This window comes from Ovis canadensis, chromosome 1, assembly GCF_042477335.2.
Source record: "Ovis canadensis isolate MfBH-ARS-UI-01 breed Bighorn chromosome 1, ARS-UI_OviCan_v2, whole genome shotgun sequence".
Lineage (NCBI taxonomy): Eukaryota > Metazoa > Chordata > Mammalia > Artiodactyla > Bovidae > Ovis > Ovis canadensis.
Window position 1 is genome coordinate 127,276,344 of NC_091245.1, and position 10,701 is coordinate 127,287,044.

General features: G+C 40.8%; 1 pseudogene; it reads right to left on the bottom strand.

The window, feature by feature from the left end:
- Window positions 1-7,459: 7,459 nt before the first annotated feature.
- LOC138430222 (small ribosomal subunit protein eS4, X isoform-like) lies at window positions 7,460-8,229 on the bottom strand (annotated as a pseudogene).
- Window positions 8,230-10,701: the final 2,472 nt, after the last annotated feature.

A 10,701-nucleotide genomic window follows, 5' to 3' on the forward strand; every position in this document is an offset into this window, starting at 1 on the left:
GAAGGAAATGGCAACCCACTCCAGTATTCTTGCCTGGAAAATTCCATGGATGGAGGAGCCTGGTAGGCTACAGTCCCTGGGGTCTCAAAGAGTCAGACATGGCTGAGCAACCTCACTGGTTCACTGGATTATATCCTAATGGAGAGAATCATTGTCAGTTTCTCTCATGTAGGAAAGAGAGAGTTCCTATATACTAGGAGATTTTGGGAAAATCTTTCTAAATAGTAAATTCATTCAACTGGGTTTATTCAAGGCCAGCTGATATCAGGAAAATTATGACAGAATACCTACGAATCATTATGGCCCATTATTTGGAAGTAGGAGTGGAGGAAGAGGAACAGAAACATCTCCTGGCCAGATAAAGTCCCTTCTCGTGACCACAACCATCCATTTTAGGATAGCCGAACTCTCAAGCCTCCTTCCTCAGAGCCTACCAAAATGTTCCAGTCTCCCTGTCTATTTTTCTTTTTAAGGCTTTAGATGTGGACCATTAAAAAAATCAGACTTTTAATTTTGTATTAGAGGATAGCCCATTAACGATGGTATGGCAGTTGCAAGTGGACGGCAAAGGGTCCCTGCCATACGAACACATTTATCCTCTCTCCCTCAAACCCCCTTCCCATTCAGGCTGCCACACAGTGTTAAGCAGGGTTCCCTGGGCTGTTCAGCAGGTCCTCCCATTGCTGGTTATCTGTTTTAAATAGAGTAGTGCATACTTGTCCATTTTAAAAGTCCTTATTAACTTTGTTACAATGTTGCTTCTGTGTTACATTTTGTTTTCTTTTGGCGGGTGAGGCATGTGGGATCCCAGCTCCCCGACCAGGGGCTAAACCCACACCCCCTGCTTTGGAAGGTGAAGTCTCACCCACTGCGCCAACAGGGAAGTTCCTCCCTTTCTAGTTTTGAGCATTAAACCCGTGAAAGATTCCAGGAGTCCTTTCCTGGTGAGATTTCCTTCCACTTCCCAGGCAGGACATGGGTTAAATGGAGGCTGGTCCACAGTCAGAACTGATGCTCAGTGACTCCCAGGCTCTCATTGCACAGGCTTCCTGTACAGAGCCAGATTTTCTTCACCTGGGAGTGCTCTGAAGAGATATGTAGCTATCTTAAGGGAATACTCTAGCTTTTCATTTAATGGTTGCCGAGAGCAGCAACCTTAGAAGTGTTGTTGTCAACCCTCCAAGGAGGCTTCTTCCAAGATCAAAAGGGCCCTGAGGAACTGACTCTCCAACGTGTTGAAAGAGGCTGTGCTGGGCTCATCAATCATAGAGAAAAAGGACATCTGAATTTCCCTCTGGGAGGCCGTGATCTCGGCTGTCTTATCCATACTTTGTTATCCATTAAACTAATTAAAATGTGAACAAATAAAATATCAGCAGAAACAGATAAAATACGTATGTCAGTAGCATTTTTTCAAAGCACCAAGTCGGTGAAGAAGTTCTCCAACTACATAATAAGTTGGAGATCGGCTCTTTGGAAGTCAGGAGACGGCAGATCTGGGTGCAGAGTGAACAGGGGTGAGAAATGGGTTGAAAATAGGGGATTCGAGAATGGTCGTTACTCAGAACGACAGCATTCATTGGCCCTTGTACCTTGATCACCTACCTCCTCTCAAGGCTGGAGATATAGGTCCTGAAGAGAAGGAACTGCAGTCTAGTCCCTATGTGATCCAGAAATAACCCACCTTCACAGCTATGTAAACTCTGGCTAATGTTTATTTATTTATTTTTTAAAATATTTGTTAATTTATTTGTTTGACTCTGCTGTGCCCTAGTTGTATAATGTGAGATCTTTCATTGCAGACCACGGGCTCTTCAGTTGCAGCATGTGGACTCTGTAGTTGCAGTGAGTGGGCTTTAGTTGCTCTGCTGCATGGAGGATCTTGGTTCCCTGACTAGGGATTGAACCCATGTCCCCTGCCTTGGAAGTTGGACTCTTAACCATTGGACTACTAGGGAAGTGCCTGCAGATAGTTTTCAACTTCTTGCATCAACTGCAAGACAACTGCAGAACACTTGATGATGTTTGTAGGACTACATAAATGTTAAAGATTATGGCAATGGTAAGAGAGGAGAGGAGAAATACAAAGAGTATATAGGGAGGGTGTTGTGATAAACTTTCAGTTAAATTCAGTTCAGTCGCTCAGTCATGTCCAACTCTTGGTGACCCCATGGACTGCAGCATGCCAGGCCTCCCTGTCCATCACCAACTCCTGGAGTTTTCTCAAATTCATGTCCATTGAGTCAGTGATACCATCCAACCATCTCATCCTCTGTCATCCCCTTCTCCTCCTGCCCTCAATCTTTCCCAGCATTATTGTCTTTTCCAGTGAGTCAGTTCTTCTCATCAGGTGGCCAAAGTATTGGAGTTTCAGCTTCAGCATCAGTCCTTCCACTGGATATTCAGGACTGATTTCCTTTAGGATTGATGGTTGGATCTCCTTGCAGTCCAAGGGACTCTCAAGAGTCTTCTCCAACACCACAGTTCAAAAGCATTAATTCTTCGGCACTCAGCTTTCTTTGTAGTCCAACTCTCACATCCATACATGACTACTGAAAAAACCATAGCTTTGACATAGTTATGTAATAGCAAAGTAATGTCTCTGCTTTTTAAATTGGTCATAACTTTCCTTCCAAGGAGTAAGCATCTTTTAATTTCATGGCTGCAGTCACCATGTGCATTTTGGAGCTCCCCAAAATAAAATCTGTCATTGTTTCCCATGAAACACTTCCTATTTGCCATGAAGTGATGGGGCCAGATGTCATGATCTTAGTTTTCTGAAAGTTGAGTTTTAAGCTAACTTTTTTGCTCTCCTCTTTTACTTTCATCAGGAGGCTCTTTAGTTCTTTTTCCCTTTCTGCCATAAGGGTGGTATCATCTGCTTATCTGAGGTTATTGATATTTCTGCCACCAATCTTCATTCCAGCTTGTGCTTCATCCAGCCCAGCGTTTCTCATAATGTACTCTGCATATAAGTTAAATAAGCATACTCTGCATATAAGTTAAATAAGCAGGGTGACAATATATAGCCTTGATGTACTTCTTTCCCGACTTGAAACCAGTATGTTATTCCATGTCCAGTTCTAACTGTTGCTTCCTGAACTGCATACAGATTTCTCAAGAGGCAAGTAAGGTGGTCTGGTATTCCGATCTCTTGAAGAATTTTGTCATCAATTTGTCATGACCCACATGGTCAAAGGCTTTGGCATAGTCAATAAAGCAGAAATAGATGTCTTTCTGGAACTCTCTAGATTTTTTGATGATCCAGTGGATGTTGGCAATTTGATCTCTGGTTCCTCTGTCTTTTCTAAACCCAACCTGAACATCTGGAAGTTCATGGTTCATGTACTGTTGAAGCCTGGCTTGGAGAATTTTGAGCATTGCTTTACTAGCATGTGAGATGAGTACAATTGTGCTGTAGTTTGAACTTTCTTTGGCATTGCTCTTCTTTGGGATTGGAATGAAAACTGATCTTTTCCAATCTTGTGTCCACTGCTGAGTTTTCCAAATTTGCTGGCATATTGGGTGCAACACTTTCACAGTGTCATCTTTTAGGATTTAAAATAGCTCAACTGGAATTCCATCACCTCCACTAGTTTTGTTTGTAGTGATGCTTCCTAAGGCCCACTTGACCTGCATTCCAGGATGTCTGGCTCTAGGTGGTACAATTTAGGAAATGATAAAAGCAAAGCACTACACTGTTATTCAAAGTTGCAGCTGTGACCAACAGAAGTAGAATGATAATATTTTTTTTTTTTTAAGAGAGCTGAGAGGGAAGGGAGAGAGGGGATCACATAGTATGAGTGAGCTACATGAGATAAATAAAACATGAGATAAACAAATCAGTAAGTTGCCTCTATTTTTTTAAGTCTAGTAATTATCTGGAGTTGTGAAGTTAAACAGATTTAAAGCAAAAATGATTAAAAGACCTTTTCTTTGAGGAGTAACATCCCTAGTTAGAAAGGGAGTAGAGGTGAAACCATTGCTGTGTTAAACTCTTTAGTATCATATCATTGTATTTGTGCATATATATGAAGTGATGCTTCCCAGGTGCCACTAGTGGTAAAGAACCTGCCTGCCAATGCAAGAAATGTAGGAGACGTGAGTTCGATCCTCAGGTTGGGAAGGTCCCCTGGAGGAGGAAATGGCAACCCACTCCTGTACTCTTGCCTGGAGAATCCTATGGACTGAGGAGTCTGGTGGGGTCGCAAAGAGTCAATCATGACTGAAGTGGCTTACCACACACAGCACACAAGAAATGATGACGCAGGTGAACTCTGGAGGCTGTAACATGTGTGATTTTAGGCAACTTCACCTAATTTCTCCATGCCTCAGTGTCAGTGTATATAAAGGCAGGATTAATAATAATGTATACCCCATACTGTAGGAAGAATTTAATGGGATGATGTAATTAAAGCATTTAATGTAATGACTGAGTAACTTGTCAATAAAGGTTGGTTATAATAATAATTATTATCATCATCACTTGTAACCTGCTTTTATCCACTTAGTACATCTTTAACAGCTCTACAAATTGAGACACATAGCTCTAAGTCACTGTTTGGTAGCTGCATTATAGTCCATAGTTTGGGCTGCCATACTCCTGCCTTTTAACTGCTAAGGTCCAAACATGCTCCTTTTTGAAACCAGGGTTTCTCAGTCTCAGCACTATTAGCATTTGGGGTCAGATCATTCTTTGTTGTATGGGACTGTCCTGGGCATTGTCACATGTTGAGTACCATCTGTGGCCTCTGCTCACTAGATACACCACCTCCCCCAAATTCTAGCCACCAGAATGTCTCTACACATCACCAAATGCCGTTGGTTGCAGTGGAGAAGAAGGATAAAATAACCCCATTTAAGAGTTGCTGTACTAAACTAACATGGCTAAAATCCATCCCAGCGATTTCAGTGACTGCCCACCTAGAGCCAAGTTTCTCTTCATAGGAAACCATCCTGGAGCTAGCTACAGGAAGATATAAAATGCTGCAATCCCCTTTGGGCAGTGGTCCTCAACAGTTTTGGCACCAGGAACCGATTTTGTGGAAGACAACTTTTCCATGGACCCGGGGTGTGTATGCGATGGTTTTGGCGTGATTCTGGAGCATTGCATTTCTTACATCATCGTTGATCTGACAGGCGGCAGAGTTCACGTGTCAATGCAAGTGATGGGGAGTGGCTGTAAACACAGGTGAAACTTCACTCACTCACCTGCTTCTCACATCCTGCTGCACAGCTTGGTTCCTAACAAGCTACAGACATGTAAGAGCCCATGGCCTGGGGGTTGGGGACCCCTGCTTTTGGGTATTACTCATCTGAAATTCAAGATTAGAGAGACAGCTGCATTGTGTCTTTAGTCTTAGTTGCACTTTATAAGACTTTGGAAAAGAAGCAAGGAGTATTATTCAAGGTCTAATATTAACCTCTTCAATCAAGCCAACCAATGGCAGACTATTAGAATGATATCATTCAGCCTCTTGGATCTTATGAACTCCATCATAAGTTTATCACAGAAGAAACTGGGTACAATTTTTGAAGAAGTAGTTAATAGCTAATTTAACATAAAGCAGTGTGTTTTTCCACAAATTTTCCTTCTAACCAAGGCTAATAGCCTTGCCATGGAATGCCAAGGGATCCAGCAACTCCATAAAGGCCCAGTTCAATGGTTAGGTGAGGACAAAACATAAAATCCACATCCAAATAACACTAGCTCAGAGTTTACCTTCATAAATGCATGAGAACAAATAATTACAAGTAGAATCCCATGATTACATGCCATTTTAATTTAAAGTTGTGATTAGTAAAAGTACATCCATGTCTTTGGGGATAGTTTATCATAGCAGTACTTTGCTGATGTGGTTTCAGAAAATTATTTTAAATGAAAAATCCTGTAGAACAGTGTGTTCACAAGTCCCTGTCCACATAGCAGTGGATCTGCTTAATAAAAACATGGTTATGGCTCAGAATTAGTGCTTTCTACTGTATCAGTATTGTTATATTAGGGACCTAGAGGAGTAAAGGAGGTTGAAAAGAAATGAGAGTGAGGAAATTGTCAGAACTAGAGGTCAGGGAAAGAATATCTCTAAGGAAGGTACCTTAACATGGTGCAGAGGAAAGGAGATGAAAATGAAGAAAAAACGGAAAAACCAGGACATGAAAACAATGCCGGGTTTATTTAGATAAACCAAATTCAATCCAGTAGCACCACCTCTGTGCTCTAATATAATTTCATTTAAATATAATTGGAATGTAGCAATGCCACTTCCATCTCTCTCAAATTTATTGAAATGAGATTTTATAAGTATTCACAAGCTATTCCTTCTTCAAATCATCCTTGTACCAGGGGAGTCCTAAGACTACTTTGTTTTCAGAAGTCATTGATTGAAATTCTATTTAGTTCCTCTACTGTTCAGCCAGCTTTGGAATAATTAATTGTTTATGCTTTGTCTCCAAAGCAAGCAAGAACAATCCCATTTGAGGATTTGCTGCAGAGAAGCTGTCTCTATAGCGCTATGGACTGATTCCTGCTCCCCCTAGAATTCATATGTTGAAGCCCTAATCCCCAGTGCGATGGTATTAGAAGGCGGGGACTTTGGAACTACTTAGGTCATGAGAATGGAGCCCCCATCATGGAATTAGTGCCCTTATAAAGACGACGGGGCTTGCTTGCTTCTCCTCTTTCCCTTTACTTCTCCTTCTCTTTCCCTCTCCCATTCTCTCTCCCCTCTCCCTATTTCTCTCTTCCTCTCTCTCCCTTTCTCCCCTCAGCATGAGGACATAAGAAGAATACATCTATCTACACTCTAGCAGGAAAGCCCTAATCAAGAACCAAATCAGTCAGCACCTTGATCGTGGACTTTACCAATTTTAGAACTATGAGAAATCAGTCTGTTGTTTAAACCATCCAGCTCCTGTTACTGTGTTATGGTAGCCTGAGCTAACACATACACGTGTGTAACACATTTTTCTTTTTGTTTTGCTTGTGTTTACATGTAACAGAAGTCAGCCAGCAAGATCCTTGTTGCTAGAGAGCTATACTTTCAGTCAACATGAAGCCCAAAGGCCATGTACACCCTATTCATCCTGAAACCACAAAGAAGGCAAATTTTATCTGATCAAAAATAAGAAAAATTTGAGGAAAGCCAGCAATTTAATTTTGGGTGATGGAAGAGGGGGCTGATAACAATAAAGGTAAACCTTGGAATGGATAACACTGGCAGTTTTAAATGACACAACAGAAAAAAACATCAATTTATTCTTGAATGTTAGTTAACTCAAGCTAAGAACTATCAAAAGAGCTGAGATTTTAATCAAATAGCATGCCTTTTTCTTAAGAGGCCACCACACCCATTTCTAACTTTAGTAGTTGAATTTCTTTTTCTTTTCTTTTTATTAATCACTTGGAATTATCTTTAATTAGGTACAAAGACTTTTCCAATCACATCACATAGAGATCATTTTATCCCCTGCTCTGTTTGGCTGCCGGTCTCTTGTCTCTCTCCTCAGCAGTGGTAAGGCAAATACCCTTTCCACGGGGAAGAGAGATCCATGGTTTGTTGCCTTTGCCAATAAGGAAGACGTTTGAGAGCCATGTGGCAAAGCTGTTGCCATTCACATGAACTACATTAAAGGAACCTGGATGTCTCTCCTGGTTGGTAATCACACCAATTCTTCCCAGGTTAGCACCTCCAGTCACCATGCATAGGTTACCAGTGTCAAATTCGACAAAATCAGTGGTCTTGCCAGACTCCAAGTCAATTTGGATGGTGTCATTCACCTTGAGGAGGGGATCAGGGTAACGGATGGTGCGAGCATCATGGATCACCTGATGAGGGACTCCTTTTGTCCCCACAAAGATCTTTCTTACTGTACAGTTTACACTTGGCCTCCTCAGGTGTAATACGATGAACAGCAAAGCGACCCTTGGTGTTGTAGATCAAACGAAAATTCTCTCCAGTCTTATCAGTGCTGATGACATCCATAAAACCAGCAGGGTAGTTATATCAGTGCAGACTTTGCCATCCATCTTAATGAAACACTGCATGCAATCTTCTTTACTTCATCTCCTGTTAGGGCATACTTAAGTCTGTTCCTTAAGAAAATGGTTAGGGGGAAAGATTCCCTCAGCCTGTGGGGCCAGGTAGATGGACGAGGGGCAAACACACCAGTCACTCTGTCCAGCCTCCAACGTTTTGGAGCTGCTACACACTTCTTGGGACCGTGAGTCATGGCTGTACTAGGCAAGAAAAGAGCGACTTTCTTTTAAAACATAGAAAGTTTAGACCAAAACTGGGAAAATACTTCTCATTAAAAGGAAGGTAAAATAAACATTTTCATAAAATCTATCTCCTTTTTTTTTTTTTGGCTTTCACAAAGTTGTATTTAACTTTGAATTGTATTTAAATGTGAATTAATTTGACAAAAAAAGAGAGTTTTTAAAAAAATATTTATTTTTACTTTATTTTACTTTACAATACTATATTGGTTTTGCCATACATTGACATGAATCCACCACAGGTGTACATGCGTTCCCAAACACGAACCCCCCTCCCACCTCCCTCCCCATAACATCTCTCTGGGTCATCACCGTGCACCAGCCCCAAGCATGCTGTATCCTGCGTCGGATAGACTGGCGATTCAATTCTTACATGATAGTATACATGTTTCAATGCCATTCTCCCAAATCATCCCACCCTCTCCCTCTCCCTCTGAGTCCAAAGGTCCGTTATACACATCTGTGTCTTTTTTGCTGTCTTGCATACAGGGTCGTCATTGCCATCTTTCTAAATTCCATATACATGTGTTAGTATACTGTATTGGTGTTTTTCTTTCTGGCTTACTTCACTCTGTATAATCGGCTCCAGTTTCATCCATCTCATCAGAACTGATTCAAATGTATTATTTTTATTTTTAGTTTTTTATTTTTTAAATTTTAAAATCTTTAATTCTTACATGCATTCCCAAACATGAACCCCCCTCCCACCTCCCTCCCCATAACATCTTTCTGGGTCATCCCCATGCACCAGCCCCAAGCATGCTGCATCCTGCGTCAGACATAGACTGGTGATTCAATTCACATGATAGTATACATGTTAGAATGTCATTCTCCCAAATCATCCCACCCTCTCCCTCTCCCTCTGAGTCCAAAAGTCCGTTATACACATCTGTGTCTCTTTCCCTGTCTTGCATACAGGGTCGTCATTGCCATCTTCCTAAATTCCATATATATGTGTTAGTATACTGTATTGGTGTTTTTCTTTCTGGCTTACTTCACTCTGTATAATCGGCTCCAGTTTCATCCATCTCATCAGAACTGATTCAAATGAATTCTTTTTAACGGCTGAGTAATACTCCATTGTGTATATGTACCACAGCTTTCTTATCCATTCATCTGCTGATGGACATCTAGGTTGTTTCCATGTCCTGGCTATTATAAACAGTGCTGCGATGAACATTGGGGTACATGTGTCTCTTTCAATTCTGGTTTCCTCGGTGTGTATGCCCAGAAGTGGGATTGCTGGGTCATAAGGGAGTTCTATTTGCAATTTTTTAAGGAATCTCCACACTGTTCTCCATAGTGGCTGTACTAGTTTGCATTCCCACCAACAGTGTAGAAGGGTTCCCTTTTCTCCACACCCTCTCCAGCATTTATTGCTTGCAGATTTTTGGATCGCAGCCATTCTGACTGGTGTGAAGTGGTACCTCATTGTGGTTTTGATTTGCATTTCTCTAGTAATGAGTGATGTTGAGCATCTTTTCATGTGTTTGTTAGCCATCTGTATGTCTTCTTTGGAGAAATGTCTATTTAGTTCTTTGGCCCATTTTTTGATTGGGTCGTTTATTTTTCTGGAATTGAGCTGCATGAGGTGCTTGTATATTTTTGAGATTAGTTGTTTGTCAGTTGCTTCATTTGCTATTATTTTCTCCCATTCAGAAGGCTGTCTTTTCACCTTGCTTATATTTTCCTTTGTTGTGCAGAAGCTTTTAATTTTAATTAGATCCCATTTGTTTAGTTTTGCTTTTATTTCCAGTATTCTGGGAGGTGGATCATAGAGGATCCTGCTGTGATTTATGTCTGAGAGTGTTTTGCCTATGTTCTCCTCTAGGAGTTTTATAGTTTCTGGCCTTACATTTAGATCTTTAATCCATTGTGAGTTTATTTTTGTGTGCGGTGTTAGAAAGTGATCTAGTTTCATTCTTTTACAAGTGGTTGACCAGTTTTCCCAGCACCACTTGTTTAAGAGATTGTCTTTACTCCATTGTATATTCTTGCCTCCTTTGTCAAAGATAAGGTGTCCATATGTGTGTGGATTTATCTCTGGGCTTTCTATTTTGTTCCATTGATCTATATTTCTGTCTTGATGACTGTGGCTTTGTAGTAGAGCCTGAAGTCAGGCAAGTTGATTCCTCCAGTTCCATTCTTCTTTCTCAAGATTGCTTTGGCTATTCGAGGTTTTTTGTATTTCCATACAAATCTTGAAATTATTTGTTCTAGTTCTGTGAAAAATATGGCTGGTAGCTTGATAGGGAGTGCATTGAATCTGTAGATTGCTTTGGGTAGTATACTCATTTTCACTATATTGATTCTTCCCATCCATGAACATGGTATATTTCTCCATCTATTAGTGTCCTCTTTGATTTCTTTCATCAGAGTTTTATAGTTTTCTATATATAGGTCTTTAGTTTCTTTAGGTAGATATA